Source organism: Trachurus trachurus (assembly GCF_905171665.1).
Source record: "Trachurus trachurus genome assembly, chromosome: 10".
NCBI lineage: Eukaryota > Metazoa > Chordata > Actinopteri > Carangiformes > Carangidae > Trachurus > Trachurus trachurus.
Genome location: NC_139894.1, coordinates 27992302 through 28002160, shown reverse-complemented (window position 1 = coordinate 28002160; position 9859 = coordinate 27992302).

Genomic DNA, 9859 nt, shown 5'->3' with positions numbered 1-9859 from the left:
ATATTAGCTCTAGCACCAGATGACTGACTCTCTGAACCCCATTATTAATTGCCTCTCCAGCATGACACAGTGGATAAACGGTTTTTTGAAAAATTGAAAGTCTGGCACCAGAACAAGTCAGTGGTAAAACAAAAGAAAAGAAAAACCTCTATCATTTTTGATTCAGAGATTGATTTTAAAATTAAATTACACATTGTTGCAAAGATTATCACCCAAGAAATATGTAAATAGTATTTTCCACTAAAGGTAGGGTCTAACTCTCTAAGATGATAACTCATGCTGTTTTTTTTCCAAAGAGGAATGAAATATAACCACATCACTCCAGCTTTAGCACTGCTGGCTTCCTGTTTCATTTTTAGATTTACTTGTTTTTAAAGCCCTTAATGGTTTAGCACCTTCATGCATCTCAGAATGTCAAATTGAGTTTGTTCCAAACTGCGCCCTCAGGTCATGTCATGCAGACTTGCTGAATGTTCCAAAAATTAGCTCAAGAAAGAAAAGTTTGTTGAACAGCCTTCTGTTTTTTTGTTTTTTTATGAACCCAAGGTTTGGAACATTTTATGAAATGGCTGAAAACCTTTTCTCATTGTGTTAACCATTTACTGGATACACCTTCACAACCTGGCTCAACCGGAAAGTGGGACGGCACAAGTGAGCAAGTAGCTTCAAATCATTTGAATGTAGGCCAGCCAATAACTAATGAACAATAATAAAATAAAAGCCACATGTGCCAGCAGGAGTGCAGAATCACAGACAACACTGACAGCCAGAGCACTAACGTACCTCTATGATGTAGCACATCAGGCTGCTCCTGATCCCTGCATGCAGCGGACAGCCAGTGCTCTGATGGAGTCACCACAAGCTCCTTTTTGCATTTTCAACATTCCTTTTTATGCTAGATACAGATTTGTATGCAGCTTTATTTCCTTTATTCATGATATCGCCTTTATATCTGCTGCTGCTTCCTGTATTTTCAAATTATTTTTTTTATTAAGAGCTTCAATTATGTATGAACTATGGTATATAAATACAGTTTATTAGCATTATTATTTAATTAAGGGCCCTCCAATGAGGCAATGTGTGGCATAAAAGCCGTTTGTGGACCAGAACTTGCGACTTGTTGTAGTAATATAGGCTTAACTTTTTTTTTCTTTAGTCATTACTTTTTCATCATTATTGTAGAAAGTAAATAAAACCTGCCTCAAGCTGCAGCTGTGTTCACACAACACTGCTCTACTTCATCCAGAAAATATAATTTCCTGAATAAGCCTCTTTTCTGTCTGTGTGTTGTTGTTGTTGTCATGCATTGTTGTGGCAAAACTGTTTCAGAGTATGAGGCTAGTGATGTGAGTGGCTGAGAGACACAGACCCTCTGATCTTTATTATCTGTCTTTCAGCCCTTTTGTGCTGCTGCACCTTCACCAACCAAAACAGCAGGTGCACTTGGAGAAGCCCTCACAGTCTGTGCACCCAGGAATAACTGATTCACACTCATTGCTGTGCTTGTGCAACTCAAATAGGGCCCATTTAAAAACACAAAAACAAAAAATTATGAAATTGCCCCAAATAAGGATCCACCCAAAGTTAAAACCTCTGTTTCGAGGTCCATTCCAACACTCTAGGGTAGATATTTCATATTACATCAACCTACCACTGTTGAATCATTGATTAGTGTTTAATAATAATCTCCCTGATGTGTGTGCAAAGAAATGTGGACATGCAAATATATCATCATATACTGCATTGTAATATTTATCACACAAAGTACAAGCACAAACATTATCAACAATCGAGGGCTTAGAACCAAAAGGGCGTAAGTGACATTTGACAAACTTTACAGGAGAGGCAAAACAAAATTTTGACCAGACTTCAATCAACTGTATTCATTAACCTTAAACCACAACATTGCAACCACAGATATGCTTATATGAATGAGTATTTATGTAATAAACTTATGACATATTAACACAATGAACATGTTCTTAAACATTTTAAAATAAAAAAAATATGTCAAAAACGTCACATACGCCTTTTTGGCACCAAACATTTCCAAGTCTTCTAGGACATATTGGGCGTATCTGCTGAACAATGCATTGAACTGATTGAATAATTAACACTCGAATAAGTAATTAATTGTCATTTAACTCATTCATTAATTATTTTAAAAGGGTCCTATGTTCCCCGCTGTTGCTGGTTGATGGACTCTCTCTACTTATCTGGACTCTATCCATCTATCTGGCCTGTCTAGCCTCTACCTGGTCTTTTTACTGTACTAAACTTAACCAACTCCTGTCTTTATTGCCTAAACCCAACCAATGGGACAATTCCACTTCTCACTCAAAGTCACAACTCAACTTCTCACTCAAAAATAGGCAAAAATCTGCAAAGTCACAACTCCACTGCAGGTATGGGACAAAAAATGGCATGTTGCCCTGGTCTTTTTGGGGAAAAGCGGGGAACATAGGACCCTTTTTCTATGAAAGGGTTCTATGTTGCCCAGTCACACACATAACAGGTACATAGGAGCCGGGGAACATAGGGATGACTCCAGTAAGGCTCTCAAGGCATGATTCTGTCTTATTGTAATCACTCTTGTGAGGGCATACATTCAAAAACAACTCTGCCTCATCTTTAACTTCTTTAATATAGGATTCATCAGTTTGTTTCATAATATTCATCAAAATCTTTTCTGCCTCAGACAGTTCCATGTCTGCAGTTTTCTCTGCCATTTTCAATGCTGTTTAAGGGCAACAACTACACTTACGCCCTTCTGGCTCTGAACCAACATGTGGGTCCGACATGTATTTAGATGTATTTTTCAGTGCCAGAAGGGCGTAAGTGCACTTACGCCCTTCTGGCTCCAAACATTACTCACATTTTTGAGTTAGGTCTTTATGGTTTTGTTGCTTTATTCAATACAGTTTGATCTCAGATGGGTCATTTTGGCATCATTGGATAGAGCTCATCAAGACCTTTCTTTTGATATATAGAACTCATTTTCGCCCAAAATGTCACTTACGCCCTTTTGGTTCTAACCCCTCGCAATATACTCCATCCTCACCCGGTGTATTTCACATACACCAAAGCTGCTGGTTCAGCTGAATTTCTCACTTGAGGAGAACATCAGTCTTAGGGAAATTTAAGTCCTTCTTATCCCACTGCCAGGTTTCACTACTAAACTTTGCTGTACAATAAAACTTTGTGAACCTGAGACGGAGATTGGGACATACTGGGAAATCAGAGAACAGATGTGGCGGGCTCACAGAGGAGTGATAGATTATGTGAAAGCGTGACTTGTTCAGTAAAAAGAGAGAAAAATGGAGAAGTGTCACTCCTTCCCCACAGAACATAAATCACGTTTTAGAAGCTGCATAAAATCTAAAGTCTAAAGTTGATTATGCATTCAGACAAAGAGTGCGCTCTGCAGTAAGTGGAGAGAGACTAAAAACAAATAAATCTAATAGAGTAAATATGGTAATTTAGTATGATGGTTCAATGGTGTAATTCATGGGAGAGGAATAGCATCAGATGAAGTAATCCTGGAGGACGGGAATGTTGGAGATCATTGGATGATCGCCTCTGGCATGGTAACTGTAGTAGGATTTAGATCTGGTATTAGCTTAATGTTTGCAGACAGAAAACGCAAATAAATCGAATGCAGACTAGTTTTCTAACCTTTGCCATTTGCAAAATTGTTGTAATGTAGATAAAGATTTGAAAGTAACAGTTAAACAGCAGTTTGACGCGACAGAATTGAGATAATGAAACCATACATCAGCATGGGAACATCGCCCCAGCGTCATGTGGATCATATAACTGTGGGGAAGATACTTGATTGTCAACACTCTCTGATATAGTGACACTATGAAGCCGCGCTTTGCACTGCACAGTCAACAAACATCTGCCGAATGGCACCCTGGCAGAGTCAGACAGATGAGGCAGGCAGAGATGGAGGAAGTGATGAGATGGGAGACGATCATCTCCCCTCAACAAGCACTGACAAAGCTCAGCCTGACTGATCCCCATGGAATGTGATCTCAAGGCCCTACAGTTCCTAAAAATGCAGCGTATTGCTTGAATCCCAACAATTACAGCCAAATTTCTGAAATGATTTACTTCCACTGATGGAGAGCTGACTTTGTGCCAATTTTCACAAATGCACCATCCAGTGCACTGTGCAGTATATCCAGAACAACTTCCTTGTCACAGCAAGGCCCTAATAAACTGATAGTTGTATGAATTATTTTGCAACTGTACACGTGTTCCTGGTTTTACTCTTCTGTCCACAAGCAACCAGGCTTTTGCTACACTGAAACCGTGGTCTATTGAAACCAGAGTCCACCACAATTATTTCCATTGTTTACGTCAGACCTGAGCATGTGCTAATGTAAATATTTGCATCAGCACATCCCTTAGCTCCTACGCACCTCTACGTAGAGGTTGTTAGCTAGAGTTAGCATTAGCTTGCTAGCTAAAATGCACGTGTAGTATATTATCCACCTGAACTTTTTGCTTTTGTGGCAAGGTGCTCCGCGCAGGCTGCCACACATTAGGAATCCATGGGCCCACCCTTAGTGCTAGCTACATGGATGCCACCAACAACGCCAGAATGTGGCAAGGTGAAGAGGGCCCGGGCTGGCTTCGAACCCCAGACTCCCGGGTAACAGTCATGCACGCTAACCACTTGGCCAAAGGGACATCCCATTGGCCAAGTTGCCAGGGCGCATGATCAATTGGAGGCATAGTGACAGGACCCTCAACTGTCACACTTTAATATCTTGTATTATCTTATGTTCTTCTTGGGGTAGGTCAAGGGTCATTCACCATCTGGATAGGGGTTTCTCTCTGTCTAGGGAAGGTGGAGTTTTTCGGGTCAGAAAATGTATACATATAAGGTCAGAGTTTTGGGCCAGAAGAGAGAGATCTCACATTGGCACCAGAGATGCTCCAGGATTCTGTATTTTTTTTAACACTGTTCTTCTTCTTGTAAATAAATTATTTTTGTGAAGGCATGGCAGCAGTGATCACTTCTTTTCATCAACACATCAATATACCACATACGTGACAAAGTTGTTGTTTATTGGCATGCTGTCAGCTGTATTCGGTTGTCATATCCAGTTGCTCAAACTAATTCAACAACAGAGGCGCCTGGATGAGCAACGAAGGAGACTGCTGCTCTTGCTAGCGACCCCAACTACTGCAAGGAGACAGCAGTGACGCACCCGGCCTCAGTGGAGGCTCTGGACGATATTCAACTATTTTGAATGGTTAAAACAGCCTTCCCATTTTACCTTACATCACCACCTATTGCTGTGGCATATGTATTACACGTACATTGCGTCACTTGGTAGCGGATTTTACGGTTGCGTGTGTATGGAGCATTTACACAACTGGTGTGGACGTGAACTTTTATTGAACACAACTTTGGTTGCAAAATAACCCGGGCTGGTGTGGACAAGGCCTAAGAAACCTCTAAACCAACCAGTAAACCAATTGATTTTTGTGTCCTCTTCATCATACTGACAACCACCCAGACTGTGTAGGTTCATAACAGCACTCCAGACAACAATGTTATAGATGTCTGAGGCTGTTGTCCATGTAAATATGACCATTGTTGTACCATTAAATGTTCTTTTCAGTTTTGAAAGAGTTAACTTCCACTGCATATAAAGTAATGCAGTCTTCATACGCCTCGGATGTGATCTTGGATCCCTCACCACCTTAGAGCACCACACACTGACCTTAATGTCAATACGTGGACTGCTAACCATAGTTAATGACTTTGCTAATGAGGAGCCTTAAGCCTCGCGGTCAATACACAACTTCTGTTCTAATAGCATAAGAGTCAATACGTATGACTCCTGCGACAATATGTCTCTACTGGTCTTTGCTTTTCCAATTCTTGCAGCGACTGTGTGAAGCCTGCAGCCTGCTCTCTGGACTGAACAAGCCTCATGACAGCAGGGCAAATGAAACCTAGGAAATTGTCGCCTTGTTCTGCTCCCGTGTCAGTCCAAAAACGCTATTACATTTTCCATTCCTTAAGCACTTCTAGTCAAGGCAGGGTTTGCATTTAAACTTGGCCAAAAATGACACCAGTAGCCTATGCTTTATTCACAGGGTAACCTTTTTTTATTAAAGCTTTTTATTACTTGCAATGAGAAAAAGATTTCCTCTTATTTACAATTTCCATCCTTCCTACACCCTGAGCATCCTTTTTTGGTATTATACCCATCCTGCCTTTTCCCGGGTCTAACTCCATCATTTTCTCATCTCTATACATGTTTCTAAAAATCTATCATCTCTCTTGTCTCCAGCTGTTGCTGGATCAGCAGATCATGCAGATGCGTAGATCCCCTTGGTAATGAAACATTGACACTTGACAGACAGCTGCACGTTAACCAATTCATTCACTCTGTGTGTGTGCGTTACTACTGTGTTACTTGGCAGGTAGGAGTGGGTCCAATTTTCTGCTTAGCACTTAGAGCTGAAAATTATGTGGATGTAATGTATTTGTAGATGACATTTGGAGCAGGGTAAAAAGTTTTACGTTCAATTTTGACTAACAAATACGAGTTATAACACCTATATGGGTTATATGCTGTCATTCCGACAAGGCTTTCAATATAAAGAAATGTGTGTTACTCAACAGGTGACCCCCTCCTACTTATCTGGACTCTCTACTTCTGGACTCTCTCTATCTATCTGACCTGTCTAGCCTCTACCTGGTCTTTTTACTAAATTTAACCAAAATCGCTATTAAAGGAATTGTCAGAAAGGCAGGATGTTTAAAAAAAAAAGAAAAAAATACCATCATTCCGACCATAGGGGGCAAGAATTGTCGGAATGATGGGACATTTGGTAGAGAATTAAGTGTTGCCTTTTAGACAATTAGAGGCCTATGTCAGAATGGTGGTTGCCCCCCACCTATATGATGACTGACGTTTTCAATGAATCCAGTAGTTAAAGTTTCATCATAAGAGGCAGAAATAACATAAAGAGCCAGAAATCATCATGATGTAAAACAAAACACTAGGACAATTAACAGCAGCATTTATGTTTGGTAAGACTTCATCTGAGTCAAATTAACTTGTATCAACCTAACACTTTCAAGCATTGTTGACTAAAACACATTTAATTACGTGTTGCTAAAAATTTATTTCACATGATAATCACTGTCATGTTCAGTCACTAGCTGTCAGTCTGAACACGTCTTTGGAGGTAGTGCAACCGCATGGCAAGTTGATATAAAGTCCATAGACAGAAATAAAATTTGCACTGGATGACGCAGATTGCTTTTGTTAAAAAGGTTTCTACTCGTTTTTTTTATTCCTCTTGTTCAACAACATACAACAGATAAAAAAAGAAAAGAAAAAAAGGAAAATACTGGGGCCATGCAACAGGAAAATATAAATTTACTTAGAGTCTAACTCCACAGCTAATGTTTAACCTCAAACCTCTAAAGCAAGCTTAGTTAGCCCAATGCTTATGTTTCACCTCATCACTACAGTCAGATTACATTATGAGTTGCTACAACACCTCCAGCAGCACAAGGTCCACCTTAGTCTGAAATCAAAATCCATCAGGATAAATAAGTACAACAATGACTATGACTGTCAGCTGTAGCTCACTGCACCAAAATATGTCAACATGTTTGATGTGGATTAATTGATGAATCAAGCCCAAATGAGCCTAATTGATGATTCAGATCAATGAGAAACTTCAGAACAAGCAAACATTGTGAAAATATCCCAAATGAGAGCATTTCCTGCTTTTTTGTAAAATAATTGTGAATTAAGTGGCATATTAATTGATTATGAAAATAATAGAGCTGAAGCCTTGTCTGTTTGGATAATGTATTGTAGTCCTCAACACTACTGATAAAAATACAAAAAAACACTGTCTGTCCTTGGCTTGAAAGTTGTTTTTGCCCAGCTGTCAATCAAACACATACAACAGCTTACTCTCTCAGAGGCTTGGAGCTAGCTGAGTATTTCTACTGGATTTCCAAAGAGCTTTATACAAGAAAAAAGAAATGGGTCAAATAAATTTGAAAGTCATTTTTGACAATTGTTGGCAATGACTTTTTGTGATTTAAATTGGACTTCAAAACTTTGAACAATGTCACAAAGTGTTGCGCTCCAAATGTGACCTTAATATCTTTTCAAACGCCACTCTCCGGTTTGAGTTTCTAAATGCCCACAACACAGCCCCCGATCAGGTCACCATAAGGTTTGTCAGGGAAGTTAAAGCGATCCCCCTAGAGAAGCATGAGGTATTTAACTAACAATGTGACCCGACTCTGTTGGCCATACGGTTTTCAAAGCAGCTAGAGGTGTCGCCTGTCAGGAGAACGGCGCACCTGCTACGCCAGCATCTGTCCCTCTGACACACACACACACACCTACACACACACACACACACATTGTTCTGATTACTATGTTTTTATTGTAAAGTATTTCATTCCTTATTCTCTATAAAGGGTGATCTTGTATATAGCAGTGTGATAGTGGTGTTGTCAGATTGAGTCATGGGTTCAAGGCAGGGCAGGACCAATTTGTAACTTGAAGAAGGGCAGCAAAGAACTTTTTTGTAGCGAGTCTTCATCAAGGTTAATCCCTCGAGGAAAACAATTTTTACAGTTTCCTGAAAGGTATTATATTCTGTGTGTCAGTCAGGGTGTGTGTGTCTTTATGTTTTTCTTCAGGGGTAAGGGTACCAAGATAATGCATGTATTAGATATAGAGCCATGAAAACTGTAATGGTCAATGAAGCCTGGAACAAATCGTTTCCACAGTGAGTCCATGACCTTGACGGGCCCTGGGATTGTCTTTACTGACTTCAGGGCTTCAGCATGATATATTTTCGTGCTGGAGACACATCAGCCATATTGTTCATTGGTTTCAAAGGCCTGAATAAATACTGGACAGAAACACAACTTTGATTTAATTCTAACCATTTTCCACAATTGGGTAAATGAAAGTTTGGTAACACTTTATACTATAATTCTAGTATACATTTCCTCATGACTTATAAGGTCAGGTATTATAATTGTTAGTAACTCGCTGACAATGCCCACATGGATAATGCATTTTAAATATATTTAGAATGTGTTACAATTGGCTTATAAACGTGTATAACTGTCATTATTAACACATCATAGAGCATTATAACTCTATTATAATACTTGACCGCATAAGCCATTATAAAATGCTCTATGATGTGTTATGCAGTATTTAGATTTTTAGTAATAATTTGAACAATAGTTTGGTTTGAACAATTAGAACACAAATTAAAAAAGAGGGGGGTTTATGAAATGTATGAAAAACAACTTGGAACAAAAACCTCAACAAAAATTATAATTGTTCTTGTTCATCCAATTCTTGGCAGGTGGCAACAAAAATTAGTTTGTGAATTTTAAATTTCACATCGGCCCTCCTTCTTGCTGACAGGGCCTTCAGGTCAGGGAGAAGGTCTTCAAAGAACAGCCTGTCTGGGTCACAGCCTTCTCCACAGCACCCATCATAGACCTCTCCCTGGAGGTAGATGGTGATGGTGATGGTGTCGATATGGGTGTGGACGTGGACGGGGGTGTGAGTATGTGGACGTGGGTGTGAATGTGTGTGATGGGGCTTCAGACTCCGGAGGCATGGGCTCCAAGAAAAGGGTGAATATTTCCTATCCCTCTACCTCACTGCTGGCCTGGCTGGTGGTAGCGGCATCCTCCCCTGTATCACCTGCATCTTCCTGCATCTCCCTGCCCCTGACTTGCCGGGAAGTGGCTGCTGGTGGCCCTGTCCTCCATGAAGGGATTTAAAAAATGCCATAATCTGGCTGTAGCGCCACGGTCGACTTGTGG